Below are 21,444 nucleotides of genomic sequence, written 5' to 3'. Positions count from 1 at the left end.
CCTGAGATCAGACTCAGGAATGAGTTTGGGGAATGGGCCAAGACAGGCTGAGGATTAGGCCTTAGGGCTCCACCTATTTGCTGAAACTTCCCTGGCCGTAAGTGCCAGGAGGTGGGAGTGGGGAGAGGGTGGGATGTGGGGAGAGGTGGTGTTGCACCTGTTGACTCCAGCCACACCTGGAGTGGCTCCTTGTCTTCCAACAGAAGATGGGGGGAGAGGGGGAGGAGGGGAGAGAAGGAAGAGGAGGAAGGAGGAGGGAAGGAGGATGGGAGTTAGGGAAGAGGGGCTGTGGGGAGGCCAGTGGCCTGAGCCTTGAGGCTGGGTACTAGCCAGATTGGCAGGGATGTCTGTGCTTACCTGGGACCAAAGGGCCGGACAGAACATCATGTTTGAGGTGCTGACTCTTGGAGAAGCAAGCAGGGGATGTCTTGGTAGCCAGGTACAGCCTTGGGGCAATCTCACTCCAGGCCGCCAACCAGGCTTGCTAAAAAGGGGTAATACCAGCCCTTCCTCTGTCTCTTAGCACCCACTTTGCTTCCAAACCAGACAGGCTCAGGCACCAAAGACCCATTTCTTTTGTCACAGAAGAAGGCAACTCACTGTTCTGTGCTGGACTCCACCTTACTGCCCTTAGGGTTTACATTTTAAGAACAGACCTCATAATATTCTGTTACTATCAATATTACTTATACTACTTTTAATTTTTCCTCAAAGAAAGTTAAAAAAAAATATTAGCAGAAAATTTTTGTCTTATTATATTTCTAATTTCTACTGTATTTTATTTATCTCCCCCTTTTCATTCCCAGTATTGCTTATTTAATGCTTCATGCCTTTTTCATGATCAGTTTTGTTAGAGATTTGTTTTCTTTCTAAAAAAAAGTAGTTTTTGGTTTGTTTATTACTCCAATTGTTTGTCTTCTATTTCATTTACTTTTTAATAATAATTCTTAAACCAGTTTTATAATCAATAAGTAATATAAGGGGTCAATTTCTCTTACAAACTATTGTAAAAAGACCAACAGCTCAAAAGAATGGGCAAAGGATTAAAAGAAGAAATATAAATGACTTATAAAGATAACAAAAGACCTTATTCCAAAGTACCGTAGTGCATTTTTAACAGCGGCCTTCTCTACTTAGGATAAACCCTGGTGGCATAGTGGTTAAGAGTTACATCTGCTAACCAAAAGGCCGGCAGTTCGAATCCACCAGGCGCTCCTTAGAAATTCTATGGGGTAGTTCTGCTCTGTCCTTTACGGTCGCTATGAGTCGGAATCAACTCAACGGCAGCGGGTTTTTCTCTGCTTAGGTGGGGAAGAGAGCACCTTAGAAAAGTGCCCCGTGGAAGAAACATCGACTGCACCCAGGAGCCTATCCGGCTCCCCCGCCCTGTCGTGTGCTTAGTGGTACTATGCAAGGCACAGCCGTCCTCTTCCTCCCTTGTATATAGTGACTAATGAAAAATGGCCCCACCTACCTCACCTCACTGGCTGTTGTTTCAAAGCAGGTACTGAACGTGAAGGAGACAAGACACCTGAAAGCCCATTCAGGCCCTCTGCCCCCAAGCTTCTCCTGCAGGTGGCAGCTGGAAGGGTTGTGGGTGAAGCCAGCCAGGCCTGGGCCCTTAAAGGAAACTTATTTTGAAGGGAAGGAGATCGCCTTATTCTCTCTCTAGCTTGCTGTGCCTGCTTTCTTATCCCTTCGTCAGCTAAGTTTTGTTTTTGTTTTTAGGATTTTATCATTCTGTATTCTGTGAAGAAGCAAATGGGAGGGGTAGGTGTGCTGGAAACAGAACCCAAGAACTGGGAGGCAGGAATGGCTCATCTACATCAGGGCTGCTCAGATGTTTGTGTGTGTGTTTGTTGTTGTTGAAGTCACTATGAGTCGGAATCAACTCGTCCGCAATGGGTTTGGGTTTTTTTTTTTTTTTTGGTTTTGTTGAAGTAGATGAAGAAAACCTGGCTTCATACAGATTTGTAGTTGGGAAAAGCAGGAGTATTTTAATAGTCTTTTTAGATAATTGTGGATATTTCTCTTCTATGTACCACCAAAATTGGACAAATGGCAGTTTTGGAAAGAAACTGCGTGTGGCCTGGGACAGGTCAGTTAACCTCAGCTATAAGGGTGGTGTGGGTGGGCTTTCATTTTCTCCACACTATTGGACCCTGTTTGCTAATCCTTGAAGCCACTTCTCTCGTAGCTCCTTCGATACTGCTCTCAGCTGCTTTTCTACCCCCTTCTCTCAGGTTTTCTTTCCCCTCCATGGCTGTTCCTCCTCAGCCCACTCTCTACAGGCTGGTATCCTCCTTGTCTGACCTCCTCCTTCTCTCTTTCTGGGTGATCTTATCCCCTCTCTGGTCTTGAATCATCATCATCTGCAGGCTGACAGCGTCCAAATCTCTATCTTCAGTCCAGATGGCTCTCCCGGGCTCCAGTTCCACAATTCCAGCTGCCCTGGGACCTCTCCACCTGTATGCCCTGAAGGCACACACCTCAAAGTCAGCATGTCTGAGCTGATTGCATCATCTTCCCCCACACATTGCCTCCACTTCCAGAATAGCCAGTCTTGGCTAACCCTCATCCACCCAGCTACTTAATCCAGCAGCCCAGGAGCCCTACTTCTTTTGTCGAGCTTCCTCACTTCTCTCATCTATCCAGGCCTATCAATTCTGCCTCCTAAATATTCTCCCAGTCTCCCTCCTCTCCACCACCACCACCATTGCCTCAGGTCAGGCCCTCATCCCTTTTCCCCTAAACTATTGCAAGAGCCTTCTCCCTGGTCTCCCTGCCACCAGCTTCCAACCGTGCTTTACAGCTCGAGTTGGAAACCTTAAGAGTTATTTTCTCATACTTTTGCTTTTCATTGAATAAATACATACTGAGCACTTACGCCAGGTGCTGTATAGGGTGCTAGGGGTACAACATGGAATCCAACAGACATAGCCCCTAGAGCTCACAGTCCCCGAAGGGAGAGAGAAGGGTACAGGGCACAGGTAATTAAAATGCAGTGTGATGGAGAAGTTGAGGAGGTGCTTGGGAACCCCTAGAAGTGTTAGGTAGGGCTGGCTGGATCCTAGGTGTGGTCAGGGAACACTTCCTGGAGGAAGTGACTCTGAGACTTTGCACTGAGGGGGATTTAGCTAGGAGGAGTGGGAGTGTGGCCATGAAAAGCTTTCCTGGTAAATCTCATCCTCTTTTTCCTCTCCTGAAAGCTGTCTTCTGAGGTTTGACGCTGCCTGCAGGATAGTCTAAATTCCTTACCACAGAACACAACTTTCGAGGCTTTGTCTTCCACCACTCAAGCTGCTTTCAGTTTCCCTAAGCCCTGCTATTGCTCTCACAGCTCCTTGGCACATGTGGTCCCTCATGCCCTCCACCCTTCCCACCCAACTGCCCATTGCCTGTCTGGTGAACTCTGAGTTACCAGTGTCAGCTGATTAGGAGACCTTCCCTGACCCCTCCCAGGTAGACTTTGTGGCTCCCTCCCCTCATGCCCGCCTGTGCACACACCTGGATTGTGGTGCACTTATCAAGCTGTTAGCACTTGTCCACGTGTGCTCTGACTCTTGCTCCTACCTGCTAGTGCAAGATTCCAGCTCCTGTCTAGTTCCCTCACCCTAATTCCATGAGCTTTTGGGGCACCCCCAGGGTGCCTGTCTCACATGTGCTGGTGGACAAGGTTATACAGTTACCACCCCTACCCCAGGTTCCAGCTCTGCTACCTCTGTTTGCCCTTACCACACCCCACAGAGTTATCAGTTCTGCTGGACATTGCCACACCTGCTAGGAGCCACTGACATTCCTGTTGGCATGGGGTCAGCCCAGCCCCACTGTAGGAGCAGTGCTGGGGGCTGCTGGCACCTCTGTTGCCTTATAGAGTTGTGGGGCTTGGCCCACAGGTACATTTAAATCATAACACCACTCTAGCTCAGAATTACCTCCTTTCCACTGAGCAAAATTTTGTCTCTAGGTCAGCTCATTGTGCCATCTCCTTCTTCCTTGGAAGAGTTCTTTCCTAGAAGGCCTCTCTGCCCCTTATGCCAACAGGCCGCTCAGGGTTCTGACTAGCGTGCCAGACAGGCATGGCTGCATTGCCCACTATCACCACCCTAGAGGCAAAGGATCTGTGTGTATTTATTTATTAAAATACAAGTTATTTACCAAGTACAGATTCATCCTTAAAAAGTCCAAACAATTTAGAAATATACAGAATAAAAAAGGAGCCCTGGTGGCACAGTGGTTAAGCACTCAGCTGCTAACCCAAAGGTTGGTGGTTCAAACCCATCAGCTACTCCTTGGGAGAAAGATATGGCAGTCTGCTTCCATAAAGATTTGCAGCCTTGGAAACCTTGTGAGGCAGTTCTACTCTGTCCTATAGTGTCGCTGTGAGTCAGAATCGACTCAAAAGCAATGGGTTATAGAATAAAAAGTGAAAGTATGCCCTTCCACCCATTCCCCCATCCTAAAGCCTACCCTATAGGTTGTTGGTTAGCTACCATTGAGTTGGCCCCTGACTCTTGGCAACCTTGTACACAATGGAACAGAATGCTGCCCAGTCCTGTGCCATCCACATGATTGGTTGTGAATCCACAGGGTTTTCATTAACTGACTTTTGGAAGTAGATTGCCAGGCCTCTCTTCCTAGTCCATTTTAGTCTGGACGCTCCACTGAAACCTATCCAGCATCGTAGCAACACGAAAGCCTCCACTGAGGGATGGGTGGTGGCTGCACATGAAGTGCACTGGGCCAGAAATCAAACCTAGTTCTCCCACATGAAAGGTGAGAAGTCCACCACTGAACCACCAGTGCCCTCCACTCTAAGTGTGAGTGCTGTTAATTATTTAGTGGAAATGGCCAGACTTTCTGGTTTATGTTTACGTATGCGTATGGCTGGGATAATATTTAAGGAGGTCTGGTGGCGCGCAATTGTTAACCTCTCAGCAGCTAACTGAAAGGTCGGCAGTTCCAACCCACCAGCCACTCCACAGGGGAAAGATGTGTCAGTCCGCTTCCGGTAAAGATTACAGCCTTAGAAGCCCAATGGCTTACAGGGGAATCGATTCGACAACAACGGGTTTGGTTTTCATATGGAATATCTGAGAAGTTAAATCTCTTTCTCCCCCTGAATCTTTCCCTTTCTGCCCTCACATTCATGGAGCTCATCACCTCCTGAGTAGCCCCTTAGGTTAGAAAACAGAATCAACCTTCAAGTGTCCCTGGCCTTTGTGTGCCAAAAGCTTAAGCATTCAGGGAAATTTCAGGATTTGCTAAATAGCTCAAAGGAAAAAGGTTTTCTTGCACAGACTGAATGGTTTGACTGGAAACCAGGTGGAAGAAGGAGTTCCCCTAGGGTGGAAATTTTCCAACCCTTTCAATTCTCCCTACCCTAGACTGGTTGGGCACAGAAGAGATGAGAGAAAGGTCAGTGACCCCAGAACCCACCCCTCATTTTAGCAGCTCACCTGGGTGGGCGGGAGTAAGATCCCAGAGGGAGGTGGCCACGTGGTGGGGACCAGGCGTTGAGGACACAGCACCCTGGTCCAAAATTCCTAGCTGCCCACAAATGGCACAGAGCAGCAGAGCCTACCAGGCCTGCAGGGCTGCACTGACCCAGCCTCGGCTGACTTCACCTGTGGCCAGAGTGACCTCTGTGCCAGGCCTGGCACTTCTCAGCATTCTGGAGAATTCAGACACACCTAAAATTAAGTTTCCTCTGGGTAGGTGGGGAGCTGATGTCCTGAGCACCTGAATTTGTGAACTATGACTTGTGATATTTATGTACTCTGCCTAATTAAAAAAAAAAATTTAACAATATGTCTCGAAGAAAATTCAAACCAGTAGATATATCTCTTCTTTTTAAAATACTGAATCCTGTTTTTTAAAAAAAAAAAATACATGCTGATGGTAGGAAATTCTAACAGTCCCAAGGAGAAAGCAGAAGGGCTTCGCTTCTCCATTCCCACTCCGTAGATAGAACTTGTTAACAGCTTCTTGAGGATTCTTCTAGAAATTTGCTATGCAGATAAAGGCATATATCTATTTTTATATACAAATAAACTGTACATACTTCTCTATAACTCTTTTGATTTCTTTGTTAGCAACTTAATCTTTCCATGCCAGCACGTATAGTTCTACTTCGTTCTTTCAATAGCTTCCCAGTATTCCACAGGCTGGATGTGCCACATGTACTTAACCAATTAAGTTTCCAGATTTTTAGCTCTAACCAGTAAGGGCACAATGGATATAATAATAGCTCACATTTATTGATCACAGTCATTGTTCCAAGCCCTTTGCAGGGAGTAAGTTACCTAAGCCTTAGAACAACCCAATGAGATAGATTCCGTCATCACCCTTACCTTCCAAATGAAGGATCTGAGTCACAAAGAGGCCACTAACTTTTCCAAGGGCACAGAGCTGGTAGATGCAGGTCAAGGGTTGCACCCAGGCAGCCAAGCCCTAAGCTGCACTCTAGATCACCACCTCTCAGCCCCTGTGCAGATGCTGAGCGCCTGTTCTAGCAGAGCCGTAGAATACGTTTATAGCAGTGCAATTGCTGGGTCAAGATAGGGCCATTTTAAACTTTAATGGTGCTCGACGGAAGCAGCGTATTTCCTTTCATAACCAAGTACAAAGTCCACTTGCTTCCTGCCCCGTGCCCAGAGACCCACTCTGGAAGGGCCTCCTCTCTGCCATGGCGAGGGCTTCAGCTCTGAATCCTATGTGGCCTTTTCCCCTCTGGGCTAGACTAGGCTCCCAGGAGTCTTGGGAACCCCTTTGCTGCCCTCTAACTAAGGCCAAGGCCAGAGGCCGCCAGAGAAGTCTGCCCCCAGCTTCCTTTTCTCTCTGTACCATCTTGGAGTCCCAAGGGTGAGGGCACCTCCCAAGTAGAAGGCCACCTAGGCACCACTTTCCTATTATACCTGCAAGAGGAGAAATTGGTGGCCATCTACAGAAATAGTATTGCCCCCTTTGCTTCCCCACCCATAGCTCCCACACCTAACCACAAGCGGCCCAACTGCGGGAGCTCAAGGCCTTGATCCACAGAGGGGGAAGCCAGAGTATGTGGCATGGTTTCCGCATGGCAGCAGCTTTTATAGGACTTTATCAGTGGTTCTCAAAGGGGAGAGATTTTGTGCTCCTCCCCTTCTCCACCCTGGGACATTTCACAAAGTCTGCTGTCATTTTTGGTTGTCACAGTGTGCGGATGCCACACTGCTGCTGGCATCTGGTGAGTAGAGAGAGGCCAGAGATGCTGCTAAACATCCCACAGTGCGCAGGCAACCCCTCACAACAAAGAACGATCTGGTCCCATTAGTGTCGAGGCTAGAAACCCTCGGCTATAGAAAGGCACGACGTGGTTGTCACCAGTGGCTCCTGGATCTCTATTTAAGAGAAGCTGAGGTGTGGCCATCTGGTTGGAAGGGGAGTGGCCTGAAGTAGTATTTACATAAAAGTTCTTTATAAACACTGACTAGGCACCCATTTCCCTCTCAAAGAACCAGAGGATGACTGGTGGAGTTTGGGAGTAGGTGGTAGGATAGAACCTCCATTGGTAGGCACTCTCTAAAGGCAGTTACAGACTATTTAGAAATTAAGGACGATGAAAACACTGCATATCAAAACTTACTAGATACAGCCTAGCTACTCTCAAAGTGAAATATTTATACACGAATGCTTTTTCATTGAACCAGAAAGAAGGAAATTTCACTCGGCAAGCTAGCAACTCAAAAGATGAGAAACAACTGGAAGATAAACTGAAGAAAATGTGATGGAACAAATTAATTAAGATAAAAGCAAATATTAATGAATTAGAAAATGGAAAATATATAGCTTTAAATAAATACATTTAAGGCCAATAAAATAGATAATTTGGCAAACTTATCAAAAAGAACACAAATGAACAAATAACATTATATACAAGTGCATGTGGAAACTGAACAAAAACACCAGTAAAAGAAACCACAGCAGACCTCTCTGTGTGAGGGTTACCAGGGCCAGGCTCTTGCAGGTTTGGAACCCTGGGCTTGGGGACAGTGGTTGACTCAGGAGCGTATTCATGCACCCACCCAACAATGTCTCTGAGCACTTGCTGTGTGCCAGGCACTGTTCTAAGAACTGGGGGTCAGCATTGCACAAAATAGACAGAAGTCATTGCCCTCAGAGAGCCAGCATTCTGAGTCCTAATAAGCAGTATGCTAACAGCAGTTGGGGACCAGTGACATCAATTCAGCTAAGGCCTAAGCCTGGCCAAAGTGCTTGGTTCTTATAATGTTTGCTTGAATGAACAACAACAACAACAAAAATGCTGAGGCTTGAGTGAGGTGGTAGAGCAAGAGGTAAGAGGAAGCTCGTTTTCCTTCCAGCAATTCTGGATCCGGAGAAACAGAATCCACCACATAAGAAAAGTAACATTTCTTAATGACCCAGGGGTCCTATCTTCTTATCATGTGCTGGCGTGTCTGAAGTGGTGTCCTGCCACGAGACTGATTGACCAGCCCTCAATTACCTGCTTCTGAAAAAGAAGAACTCCAAGTGGAGTCGGTCCCTCCTCATCTTCTGTCTCCCCATCTCAGACCCCAGACTCCAAGGAAAGAAACCTCTGAGTTGCTCGGAACTAGAGCCATTGCCTGCCTCCAACCCTTGGGAGACCCTGTTTGTGGCTGCGTGGCTCTCCACGGAGGCCAGTGTGGGGGCACCCCAACAGCTCTTACCTTTTTCGCTTGCTGGGCCTCTCAGTGTCCAAGGCCCTTGGGGGTCTGCTCAGAGAAGAGTTGCCACAGAAATACTCTGTGGCCAGTGGCTGTCTCCCAACTCAGCTACGGCCACTTCTTTGGGCTCCAAGGCTTCGGTACAGCACCTGGGAGGGAAGCTGGCCTGGCTGTGTGGGGTCTATCTTCACAGAGAGGAGCGGAGTACTCAGGGCATTTACAAGAAGACATTTTCAAAATGTCTTTTGTTGTTAACAGTGGCAAACACTTACGTCCTGCTCACCCTGTGCCTGGCACTGTTGTAAGCACTTCAATCTATTAACTCATTTAATCCTTTCAATACCTCTGTGAGGCAGGTTTTGGTATTATCATTTCATTTTACAGGTAAGGAAGCTGAGGTGTGGAGATTAAGTACCTTGCCGAGCTCGCTGTAGTGGCAGCCTGGGTTTAGCTTCCGTATGGCCTCTCACATGAACTTATGACAACTGCTGCAGACTCCTCTCTCTGCTCCTTCTAGCACCTTGAGGGCACTAGGGTGTGATCACATCTGTAAAAGGAGAAAAAGAAGCCGTTGACTGGTCTTATCTCCCTGACTCTGGCTCCCTCTCCATTTCCAATGGCTTTTGTATTTTTTTTCCACAGAGGGTTTAACTGAATAAAGCAAGTACTGATTGCAGAGATTATGGACAACCATGAAAATGACCTTATTGAATTTGAATGAAAAAATCCTTCTGTCACTCCTCCAGTGGTCTTTTAGGACTCTTTTGGTTTCTGGGCCAAGGCAGGGGCTGTTGGGTAGTAGATTTGCTTAGAGTCAAGAACAAACTTTATCAGGACACGGAGGAGCTGGTGAGTCAAACTTGAGACTCCAGGCATATAGGACTTTTCTCAGAAGGCCCACAGTTTGGAAAAAAGGGGGTCCTTCTAGAAGGGAGGCCTCCAATAGCTGAGATAGGAAGCTGTAAATGGGGTGAGCGTTGTGAAGGGCTCTGTTGGAGCAAAGCCAACTCTGCACCAGTGGCAAAGAGGAAACCCTCATTGGCTTGTTAATTATAGGATGCCAGATTGGCTTTGCCTTTGGGTGTGGGTGCATAACCTAAGCTTTAAACAAACAGCCCATCACTTAACAATAATTAGTAGCAACACTAGGCATCTTCACAGGACTAGACTGACAGATGGCCCACAACACACAACCTCAAGCCTGACCTAGAACTGGGCTTGGAGGCCACACCTGTGGGGCCAACCAGCCCGTGTGTGGGCAGTCCACTGGGGCACCACAGAAGTGACACATTCTTTTTTAGGCTGTCTCCTGAGAATGTACTATGACAAGGCACTGAGAGGAACACAAAAGAAATGGCAGGCACAGAACTCACCTACAGTCCAGCTCATTGGAGGAGGCAAAATTAAGCTTGAGAAGTTGGACAGCAACACAAGAAGTATCCCGTGAATGCTCAGAACCACGTGACAGGTCTGGACAGGGATTCCCACCAGGTGGGGAAATGCAGGGGTTCCGCACCACCTGCAGGGTTCCTACCAGGACGCACCGCCACAGGTCTTGTAAAAGAAGTAGGAAACACGAAGAAGAAAATAAGTATCGTGCTTCATAACACTTGTCAGAGCTATACATTGCTGCTATTTTAGTGCACGTTCTTTAAGCTCTTGGTGTGTGTATGTTTGTATGTATAGATATACCAAAAACCCCTCAAAACCAAACCCACTGCTGTCCAACGGATTCCAAGTCATAGTGACCCCACAGAGTTTCTCAGGCTGTGAATCTCTACAGAAGCAACTGCCATATCTTTCTCCCACAGAGCTGGTGGTTTCGAACCGTCGACCTTTTGGTTGGCAGTCGAGCCACTGTGCCATCAGGGCCCCTTTATATAGATAAAAACATATACATTTTAGTACATAAATAGGCTCATATTGTACATTTTGTTCTGTGACTTGCTTTTCATACTCAGCAATAAGTTAGGAACAGTTTTCCTTGTCAATAAATAAACTTCTTATGGATCTCTGGTATCTCACTCTGTGTAGACTGTGGTTTAACTACTCCCTTATTATTGCAGCTTTAGGTTAACAGTCAAAATTATTATATATAATGCTGACTCTGTGCACATCCCCTTTATTTCTGTCCTTAGAATATAGTCCTTAAATAGCATCACTAAATCAAAGAATATGTACACTTGCAAGGATTTTGATACACATGGCCAAATATGCCTTCCTACATACTGCCTTCCAGAAAGGACATGTCAACTGAGGCTCTCACCAATAGCCCTGTGAGACTGTCTCTTCACTGTATCCTTCCAAACACTAGGTATCGACATTTTAAAAATATTTTAAAATTTGATCAGCAAACAATTTCATTGTTGCTGCTTTATTATTATTAGGAAGTTGGACTCTTTTACGGGCCGGTCATTGGTAATTCTTTTTTGACCAACTGTCTGATTATATGGAAACCCTGGTGGCATAGTGGTTAAGTGCTATGGCTGCTAACCAAATGGTTGGCAGTTCGAATCTGCCACTCTCTCCTTGGAAACTCTATGGGGCAGTTCTACTCTGTCTTATAGGGTTGCTGTGATTCGGAATCGACTCGACGGCAGCAGGTTCAGCAGGTCTGATTATATACTTTATCTGGTTTTCTATTGGTATATTCTTTTTGTTCACTGATTTATAAGAGTACTTTACATATATATTCAGGCTATTGACTCTTTGTCTTTAATATACAGTGAAACCTGTGGGAGCCGGCACTCAACGAGACTGCCTTGTTTTTCCAGGTCTCGAAAATTTTCTGCCTTGGACAGGGTGCAGACTTACCACTTTTCTATCTATTGCTCCTTTCAGTGAAAAATATTTGAGTTTTCCTTCTCTGACAGGTTTCCACCTTACATAGGTTCTGGCTTTTGCAGGTTTTACTGTATTACAATACTTTATCCTAGATTGCCATTTGCCCTTTAGTTTTGTTCATTTATTGAGCATTCGTAAATCTAAAATGTCCATGTAGTCAAAGTGGCCTATATAGGCCTTCCAAACCACTGGGTGGGGGATGGCTGGGCCTAGAAGCAGGGAGAGGTAGGTGGCCTCTGTGGTGGAGCAGGCCTGGTGTGACCAGACCTGTGACCTACCATCAGGGCAGTGCTGGGAGGCTGCAGAGGCGGCAGATTCAAGCAAGAGTCGAGAGGTGGCCAAGATGTGTGACCTTGGGTGGGGAGCAAGGAGTCTGGGATGACTCACAGGGTGCTGACCTGGGTGACTGAGTGGGCAGGTGTAGCATGAATCAGAATAGGGGATACAGGTAGAGGAGGGGTGGGGGTGGGGGGAAGGGGGGCAGTGGTGGCAAAGAGTGCTGGAGTTCCCTTTGTGATCTTTGAGTTGAGGATCCTGGTGGGGATATCTTGTTGACATTTGGATTTCTAGGACTGGGCTGGTTTCAGGCTCGGAGAGGCTTTTTCCAATATAATATTACATATTCACAGAAATTGTCTCTTAATACTTAGGTGGTTTCTTTCTTTTTTTTTTTAATACGTTTAAATCTTAATTAATATGGAATTTGTGGTATTTTGGTGACTTGTAAGAGTTAAAGATTTAACTTCTTTTTCCCCAACATCACTAGTTTTCAGCCTGCGGATCTGAAATTCCTCCCTATCTTATGGTAAGTTCCCATGTATACCTGGGTCTGTTCATTGATTCCCTGGTCTGTTCCTTTGAGTTGTCTGTTCCTATAGCAGCATCAGCCTGTTGGATCACACTTCCTTTGCAGTACATTTTAGTAGGTGGTGGAGTAAGGTGTGCTTCATCATGCTCCTTTCTCAGGAGTTTCTTTTTTCTTTCAGGAGGTATATTCTTACAGATGGACTTCAAAATCTTTTTTCTAAGCTCTACTCCCTGGACTGCAGGGTGGGAGCTGGGAACACATGTGACTCCAGTTGGGCCCTTTGTATCCATAAGCACCAAACATCCAGGAGCTGGATTCCGTGGGGCTGGACTTTCTTCCTGGTGTTGAAGTCACACAGCCTCTTTGGGAAGAAGCTTCTCATTGCTACTGACCTCCATGTGGTACAGCCTCCAGCCTGGCCCAGAGACAGTCCTGTAGTCCCTCAGAGTCCTCACATCACTTCTGCTTCTGCTACGGCACGTCCTTGTGCTCCCAACTGTAGCAAAGCTAACAGGAATTGAGTTTCCCCGTCAGCCTTACAGGGGAATCTGCCTCCAGCTAGGGTTTGCTCCAAGCCTGGGTGTCCCTCGAGGATCTCCTGTGGGTTAACTCTGGGAGTCTCTCCTGAATCTGTTCTCACCTTAACCTGTTCTTATCTGTATCATTTCCAGAAAGAATACCTGAAAAGTTGTGGCATTTCAATGGCTTTTTCCTGATTTTTTTTTTTTTTTAGTGGATGCAAGTTTTTCCCTCTTGCTTTTGTTAGGTTCTTTCTTTCCTTTTTTTAGGTAACTTTTTGGGGAACCTTTTATTAGCAATAATGAACATAAAGTGAAATCTCAGGTCCTAAGCATGTGCACTGAGCTGTTGGTGGGAGGTCGAGTGGAGAGGGAAATCATGAGTGTGTCCCCACACTGCCATTTTTTCCCCCTAGAACTGCCATTAAAGGATTTTTAAGGAGCGAGCCCCAAGTTTGGCTTTGTAAGATGGTATGGAGAGCAAAGTGGTTAGGAATGGCGATTCATGTTCTGGGCCTCCTCCTTACTAGCCTTGGGACTTTCTGGGCCTCAGTTTCAACAACTGTAAAATGGGGGTAGCTATTAGCACCTACCTCATAGGATTGTTATGAAGAGTTCATGAGATAGTGCATGTAAGTGCACAAAAAAATGTTAATTGTTGTTTTTGTTGCTATTAATAAGGGTATGGATCAGAATCACCAGGGACACTTTCATAAAACACACATGCTCAGCCCTCCCAGATTTAATGAGTCAGAATCTAGATTTTTACATACCTCCCTGGGCGTTCTGTTGCTCATCCCTGGTTAAGAATCACTGGATGGGAAGTGGTTGGGCCTAGAAGCAGGGAGAGGTAGGTGGCCGCTGCATTGGTACAGCCTGGCAGGACAGAGACCTGCGATCAGGTCCATGCTGGGGAGGCTGCAGAGCCAGCAGATTCAAGAGTCGAGAGGTGGCCAAGATGTGTGACCTTGGATGGGGAGTGAGGAGTCTGGGGTGACTCACAGGGTGCTGACCTGGGCGACTGAGTGGGCAGGTGGAAAATGAACCAGAATAGGGGTTACAGGTGTGGGGGCAGAGGGGGGGGAAAGGGGAGCGATGGTGGCAAAGATTGTGCTCCTTGAATTGAGGCTCTGAGTGGAGCTAATTTGTTAGTTTTTGGATTTTTAGGCCTGGCTGGTGGTGTGGTTTTTGGAGGCATTAGGTGGTAGAGAAAGCCATGGGCCTCGTCACAGAGCAAATGCAGAGGGCAGAGAAGAGAGCCAAGGACTTGTGCATCACCTCGCTGCTGAGGCCTGCATCTACTCTTCTTATTCTGCCCTCTCTAGAAATAGAGAAGAAACTGTCTTCATATAATAACCTCCCTGCCGAGGACTGCTGTGGAATAAACTCTGTCTTCTCACATGAAGCTGAAAGAATCATAACTTTGGGTCATTTCTTCTCCTGACAGGCCTTGAAGTTTTCCACATCCCCTAAGGGAGAGAAGCTCAAAACCTCATTGACCAGCATCCTCAGGCAGCACAGTCGGCTAGTGACACGTCTTACCTTCCCACATCCCTTCATCCCCCAAGCACATATTCAGCCTCCAGTAAATGGTTTCCTTAGATGCTGGTTTTCTTCAGGCCCTTGATAGCAACCAATTACTCTTTGTTTGGTACGAATGTAAGCCAATCCAGTACCTCTCCCAGAGACCTTTGCATTTGGAATTATAAGTGTAATAGAAATAATGAAAGGTGTTGGGTCCCCGAGGGAAGGCAAACCTGGAATAAATTATTCAGCTGTTCATTCTAGAGCATTGCTGGGCAGTAGCACTTTCTGTGGTGATGGAAGTATTCTACTTTGCTGTCCAATATGGTCGCCACTAGCCACATGTGGCCACTGAGCACTTGAAATGTGGCTAGTGTGACTGAGGAACTGTGTGTTTAATTTTAATTAATTTAAATTTAAGTTGACAAAAGGAAGAAAACAGGCACTATTGGGACGCATTCACTGGATCAGTTAGAGAGAGGGACACTAGGTTTGGTACCTCACCTAACTGCTCCACTCTCAGGTGTCCCCAAAGTAACTTTGAAAATAGGTCTTTGAAATCAAGTGGGCTTTCTTACTTCCACCCCTCTAGCCTTAGCCCATCGTTTTGCCTCCCCTGAGAAACCAGGTGCCCACATCTGTCCCCACACCCATCTGTCTCCTGGCCCTTGCTTGCTCTGCTCTTGTCTGCACACTCCTCCTTAGGAGCCTTCTGACGCCTTTCCTCCTGCCCTGCCATCCTCTGTCTTCAACTCCTGTGCATCAAGCCCCACTTCCTCCAAGAAGGCTTCACTGCTTCTCTACCCCTTTCAGGGCAGGCTGGTTTTAGGGCCCCGAACAGATTCCATTTGTTTCCCAGTGGTAGGATCTGGAGGTGGCAGGGGCGGGTCTGAGGAAGACGTAGCCACAGGAAGGATGTGACTTAAATCACTGTATTGCAGACTTTTTTGGCCACCACGCAGCGAGAAGCACCTCTTATGTTGCAACCACAACACACACATACCTACATACAGATATATAAAGCAGAAGCAGAAGTTTTGTGAGATAATACTTAGCCTCATGCCTGTGAGGAGTTCAGATATCTTCTATTCTTTTCTATATATGTTTTGAGGAAAAAATTCTGGTCGTGACCCACTAAATTGATTTCATAACTCAGTAATGAGTCACAACCCGCAGGTTGGAAAACGCAGCGTGAGGTCAGCTCTGACAGCCACCCCATGCTCTGTCTCAAAACAACTCCAAGTGCAGGCCAAGTGGCACTGGGCGGCCCTGCTGAGCCTGCCAGCTTTTCCCAGGGCCAGCAGACGAGGCACCAGCAGCTGTGTGCCCCAGTGGTGTCCACCTGCTGGGGGCTCTCCTTTCTCTCTGGTGTCTTCTCTCAGTGCCCCAGCTGGTTTTGCCACACAGCGGCCATAGGAACAGATGCTGTGGAAGGAGGGAGTGCCCGTGGGAGCATCGAAGTCTATAAAGCCTTCTAGACTGGAGAGAAAGACGCTAGGCCCATGTCTGGTGTCCCAGGTCTGTGTGTCTCTCCCTCTTGTGAGCTCCTCACAGAACCAGATGCAAGCGGCCAGGCCTGGGGGCTCCGCAGCGTGTAGCCATACAGGGCCATGATAACAGGGAGCCTGTGCGGCAGTGTCACCCCGAATGAAAGCACCTTACCAGCCTGGGACAGGTAATAAATATAGACAGGGAGCATTCCAAGTGTGAGTGAGTCTTGAAGCCCATCTCCCTTTGGATTTTAGCCCTGAACTTGAAGTTATGAAGAATACAGCTCAGAAGCAGCTCAATCAAAACCATTGCATCTAAACCAGGGGCTTTATCCCTCTGAGGGCTGCAAGCTTTGTTGACACTTACTCAGCACACTGTTCTAACAAGGGTGGCTATCTGATTTCCTAACCCACTGCAGATGAAAAAAAAACAGCCTGAGACAGTGGTGGTGGTAGGTGGCGTTTACAGTCAGACTCGTGGATAACAGAAGGTAAAGGCTAAGGAGAAGGGTAGAGAAATAACAGAAAGGAAACACAACCACATTGCTGTCCAGTTCCGTAGGGAATACTTGTAATGATGACCATGTCGGTGGAAAAGGATATTTTTTGAAAGGGCAAGGCACAGTGGGGTATATATTTAGCATTTCTCTTCAAAGTGGTTAAAATAGTGTTTTGACAATTGAAGTTTTATATTTCAGAAAAAGTAATTCATGGGGCCACCACCTGTCTGTCAGTGAGTCCTACTCTGTTGTCTTGTGTGTTACTGTGATGCTGGAAGCTATGTCGCCAGTATCTCACATACCAGCAGGGTCACCCATGGTGGACAAGTTTTTTTTTAAATAATTTTTATTGTGCTTTAAGTGAAAGTTTACAAATCAAGTCAGTCTCTCACACAAAAACCCATATACACACCTTGCTACACACTCCCAATTACTCTCCCCCATAATGAGACAGCCCGCTCTCTCCCTCCACTCTCTCTTTTCGTGTCCTTTTCGCCAGCTTCTAACCCCCTCCACCCTCTCATCTCCCCTCCAGGCAGGAGATGCCAACATAGTCTCAAGTGTCCACCTGATCCAAGAAGCTCACTCCTCACTAGCATCCCTCTCCAACCCATTGTCCAGTCCAATCCATGTCTGAAGAGTTGGCTTCAGGAATGGTTCCTGTCCTGGGCCAACAGAAGGTCTGGGGGCCATGACCACCGGGGTCCTTCCAGTCTCAGTCAGACCATTAAGTCTTGTCTTATGAGAATTTGGGGTCTGCATCCCACTGCTCTCCTGCTCCCTCAGGGGTTCTCTGTTGTGTTCCCTGTCAGGGCAGTCATCAGTTGTAGCCAAACACCATCTAGTTCTTCTGGTCTCAGGATGATGTAGTCGCTGGTTCATGTGGCCCTTTCTGTCTCTTGGGCTCATAATCACCTTGTGGGTGGACAAGTTTTAATGGAGCTTCCAAAACGAAGAACAGCAACAGTTCACGGAAACCTCAGTGATTCTGGATAAATAAGACACTGTCGAGCTCCTGACTAGGGCTGGCCATTCTCCTCATGGGTTCCATCGTTGGGCTGAGGCGTGCTGTGATCTCAGGTGCACGGAGCAAGTCCTCCTATCCTGCCTGCCTAAAAGGAATCCAAAGGTTGGATTCCTTTGTCCATCAGTGAGAATTTGCCAATAAAATCCTTTCGATCTGGAAGCTGGTTGACAGCAGCTCCCTGATGCCCCATAGGTAGGTGTGGAGAGAGGACCCTGACCTGGACACTCCGTGGGGATGGAGACATGGGTGGGGTGACCCAAATGACTGGGGGGCAGGACAAAGCTACTGGATATTTGGGCTGAGGTGGGCTAGAAACTTTTAGGGAGCGTAGGATGGGGGCTTGGGAGGCAAATTCCCTCCTCCTCACTGCTTTGCCTGAGGGCAGCCCTCTCACCAAGGCAGGGCAGGCCTCTGTTTCTTTGGTTGACTGTTCCCTCCCACTCCTCAGCCAGCTCCCCAGAGCTGCTTCTGTGAGTGACCCTGAGTGACTGCAATCTGTGAGGGGGCCTCAAGGAAAAGCCACATATTTCTGAGACAAAGATTATTTATTCCATGCCATCTGAGAAAGCGAGCACTAAGTAGAAGACCGCGGGGCTGGGGTCTGTCACACCACCAGGAGGTTTTATTGGCAACAATAGATTGTTATTTTGTATATATATATAATGCGTGCATAGTATGTTACACATTCTCTGGCTGATATTTGCAGATGCTATTTGATTATAGAATGATGAAACCGTTTCTCCTGAGGGGGCTCGTTGTTGTTGTGTGCCATTGAGTCCATTTCAACTCATAGCCGTCACATATGACAGAATAGAACTCCCCCATAGAGTTTTCTAGGCTTTTTTTTTTTTTTTTTAATCTTTAGGGGAGCTGATTGCCAGATCTTTCTCTCACTGAGCTGCTGGTGGGTTCTAATCACCGACTGTTTGGTTAGCAGTTGAGCGGTTCACCACCGTGCCACCGGGCCTCCTTCCTGATGGGGGAAACCCTACAATAACAATATCAAAGATCTTTGAAAAGATTTCAGAGGTTTTACAAAGCCACTTTATGACATGCCCCCAGTGCCATCTTAATGTCACCAGAAATGGGGTAAAGGTTAGGCAAAGGGGTAAAAGGGGTGGTCCCAAGAAAATACCTAAATGAAGCCTTTTTTTTTTTCAGTAGGAATGTGATAATGTGAGGGATAGGGAAAAACCTCCTGAGCTTAAGCATTCTAACGAGAGAAATTAGATTCTAGTGATGAAGTCACAAATGATCTTGACGGGGGAAAGTTGGGGCTGGCAGCAGCCGAAGAAGACAGATGAGCTCAAATGGTCACTGAACCCACTGCTTTCTCATAGTTACGTGATACGTTGGTGTGATGCACTCACAGGCGTGTCGGTGTCCAGAAGGACCAAAGTCCAGACTCAGCAGTGACTGTAAAAGAAGCCTGGCCAGGGCGAAGGCTGCAAGTTGGCTTCCTTATTGAAGTCTGTTTGGAGCAAGAAGATGAACAAGGCAAAGGCAGACCCTCTGCTAGGGGGAGTGTTGATGTCAGAAAAAGTGCCCAGTATCCGTTGTGTCTCCAACTCTACCTTTCTTTAGAATAGTCCTCAAATTCCGGGGTGGGGGGGGGTGTGGTGGTGGTGGTGGAATGTGAGGGAAATGGAACAAAACCAAGATCATTAAGAGTGAAATAAAGCTCCCAAGAGAAAACGACGTGTTAGTGGAAAAAAAAAAAAAAAATTTTTTTTTTTTTTTAGTGTAGCCCCACCCCTCTGGCACTCCCCCCACCCCTCCCAACCACCACACTCCTCAAAGGTGGTTGTCCAGGTTGTCTTGAGTTCCCAGATCAGCACTGGTGGGGATGGATGGCCTAACTAGAGACAAATCCATTTATTGGTCCTATATTTAAAAACAGACAAAGAAACTTAAACCTGTCCTGTTCAGGACTGTTTTTTTTTTTTTCAATTCAGTAAGTCAGGATTCAAAGAAAAAAAAAAGGAAGTCTTACAAGGGAAATGTAACATTTTATGTTTGGGTTCAACAAAATCAGTCATCTAAGCGCTACATAGCCGGGGAGCTGGAGATGGGCTTGCCGAGGGATCTGAGGGTGCTGTTCTCCACAGGCTCTGTGTGGACCAGGAGCATGAGGCTCGGGGGAGCACAGGCCCTAGGGGGAGGCAAGGACCTAGAACAAGGGAGGGGCTGCGTGGAGTCCAACATGGGGCACAGGTTCCAGGAGATTAACCAGAAGGAGGTGACCTGAGGGCAGCCAGGATGGAGATGGTGTGGTGTCAGAGGTGTGGGTGAAGAAGCAAGGGCAGTCAGTCTGGAGGAGAGAGGTGACTTCAGACCTGAAGAACCACCTAAGGGTGAGGGAGGAGACGATTCTTACGCCCGAGGGTGGAGGGGGACCAGTGGGCCACGCTAGAGGGAGGCAGGCTCAGTCCTGGCTAGCTGAGAAAGACTCCCAGTGTGGTGGCAATTCCCTGTCAATGGAAGGTTTGCATAGGATCTGAGTGGCCTCCCTACCGGTACACCGCACAGGGGATTTTAGAGCCTAGATAGGAAGGTGGCCTAATGATTTCTAAAGTCCCTTCCCAAGATGTTGATTCATGCCCCAGAGAAGGAGTCAGCAGGAGAGGTGGGCACCCTTGTCTAGACAGTTGGGAGCATCCGTTAAAAGGACAAACTGAGGCACCCAGGTTCAAGTCTCGGCTTCTGTCACTTTGTGTGTGTCCTTTGGCAAGTTACTTAACCTCTCTGGATCTCAGTTCCTTCATTAAAAGAGAGGATTCTGATCTCACGTGCATGAAATATCTAGAATAGGCAAATGTATAGAGACCAAAGTCTATTAGTGGTTGCCAGGGGCAGGAGGGAGGGGGAAAGAGGGAGTCATCATTTAGGAAACGGTGAGTATCTGTTTATGGTGATGGGAAATCAGGCAACGGATATTGGGGATGGTTGCACAACACAGTTAATGTAATTGGTGTCACTAAATTGTATACGTGAAAGATGTTGAATTGGCAAATGTTTTATTATACATATGTTTACAACAGCAACAAAACAAACAAGATGAGGATCATGGCAGTAGTACACACCTGCTAGGATTTTTGTGAGGTTGGAATGAGTTAACCAAGGCACTTAGAATGGGGCCACACCTGTGGTAATGGCTCTGTGTACTGGATAAGCCTCTGATCATAGTCATCACCGCCATCATTGTCAATTCACCACACAGTGACTGAGTCCTTTTCTATGTGCTAGGAGAGTGGAGGTGAGCAGGTTGGGTCCCTGCCATCAGGAAGACACAACCCAGTGTGGGAGGCACAGAACATGTGGAGGGGGCAGTGCAGAGCGTGACCACTTCACCCGTGCAGCTGCCACTCAGCAAAGGCTCCTAGGGGTGGAAGGCTGGGGCCTCTTTCCTTGGAAACCAGCCCCTGAAACTGTGACAAGGCTCAAAAGCATTTTGGGGCACCCAAGGGGAAGGATCCCGTAGGTCCTGTGCTCTTCCAGCTGTTTGCTCCAAGGGTGGCTGTGCCCCCTCTGTGCCCCAAGCAAGCAAGTGCTGGGACTGGCTGGGCCTGCTGGGCAGGTCTGAGGGCTTGGGGCCCCACCCCAGGGCCTCCTGGGCACAGCTGGGGCCCATGGCCCCTCATTCCTGAGCTTTAGGCCCCCAACATTAAACTTCCCTTTGTGCACCTGCTTGGTGCCCCACACTAGCTGCGTGTCCTTCAGAGCCGTCTGTGCAGCATCATACCGGGAGATGGGCAGTGTCAGGGCCATCCCACTTTACAGCTAAGATAACAGGACAGTGTCTTTTAAAGGACAGAGGAGCCAAGTTTTCCAATGCCAAAATCAGGTGCTGTTTCCATACCCCACCCTGGGCAAGACCAGAGGCGGCTCAGCCAAGAGCCCTGCCCTACGGGAGGACATGGAGCCAGAGATGTGATAACTGACTGACCACTCTAGCCCAGGGGACAGCCAGAGGGCTTTGGGAGGTGGTATTTCCACCCATCCCTCTGAGCCCCAGTTCTCTGCCCCCC

The 21,444-nt window shown here is 47.5% G+C and overlaps 1 protein-coding gene across 10 annotated transcripts in view; it reads left to right on the top strand.

The window, feature by feature from the left end:
• Nucleotides 1-21,444, top strand: part of ASPRV1 (aspartic peptidase retroviral like 1) — an 88,425-nt gene that overhangs the window by 8,883 nt on the left and 58,098 nt on the right. The window contains exons 2-3 of one of the 10 annotated variants that reach the window (XR_002786688.2): nucleotides 12,316-12,354; nucleotides 14,323-18,749. The exons of 4 other annotated variants lie outside the window; for them this stretch is intronic. The gene's annotated coding sequence lies outside the window, so the exon portion shown is untranslated. 5 more of the 10 variants (XR_002786691.2, XR_002786685.2, XR_002786684.2 and 2 more) reach the window with 5 other exon arrangements.

The sequence above is a fragment of the Loxodonta africana genome, chromosome 15 (assembly GCF_030014295.1).
Source record: "Loxodonta africana isolate mLoxAfr1 chromosome 15, mLoxAfr1.hap2, whole genome shotgun sequence".
In the NCBI taxonomy this organism is placed as follows: domain Eukaryota; kingdom Metazoa; phylum Chordata; class Mammalia; order Proboscidea; family Elephantidae; genus Loxodonta; species Loxodonta africana.
The sequence above is the reverse complement of the archived record's forward strand: the minus strand, read 5'-3'. Positions and strand labels throughout refer to the sequence as shown.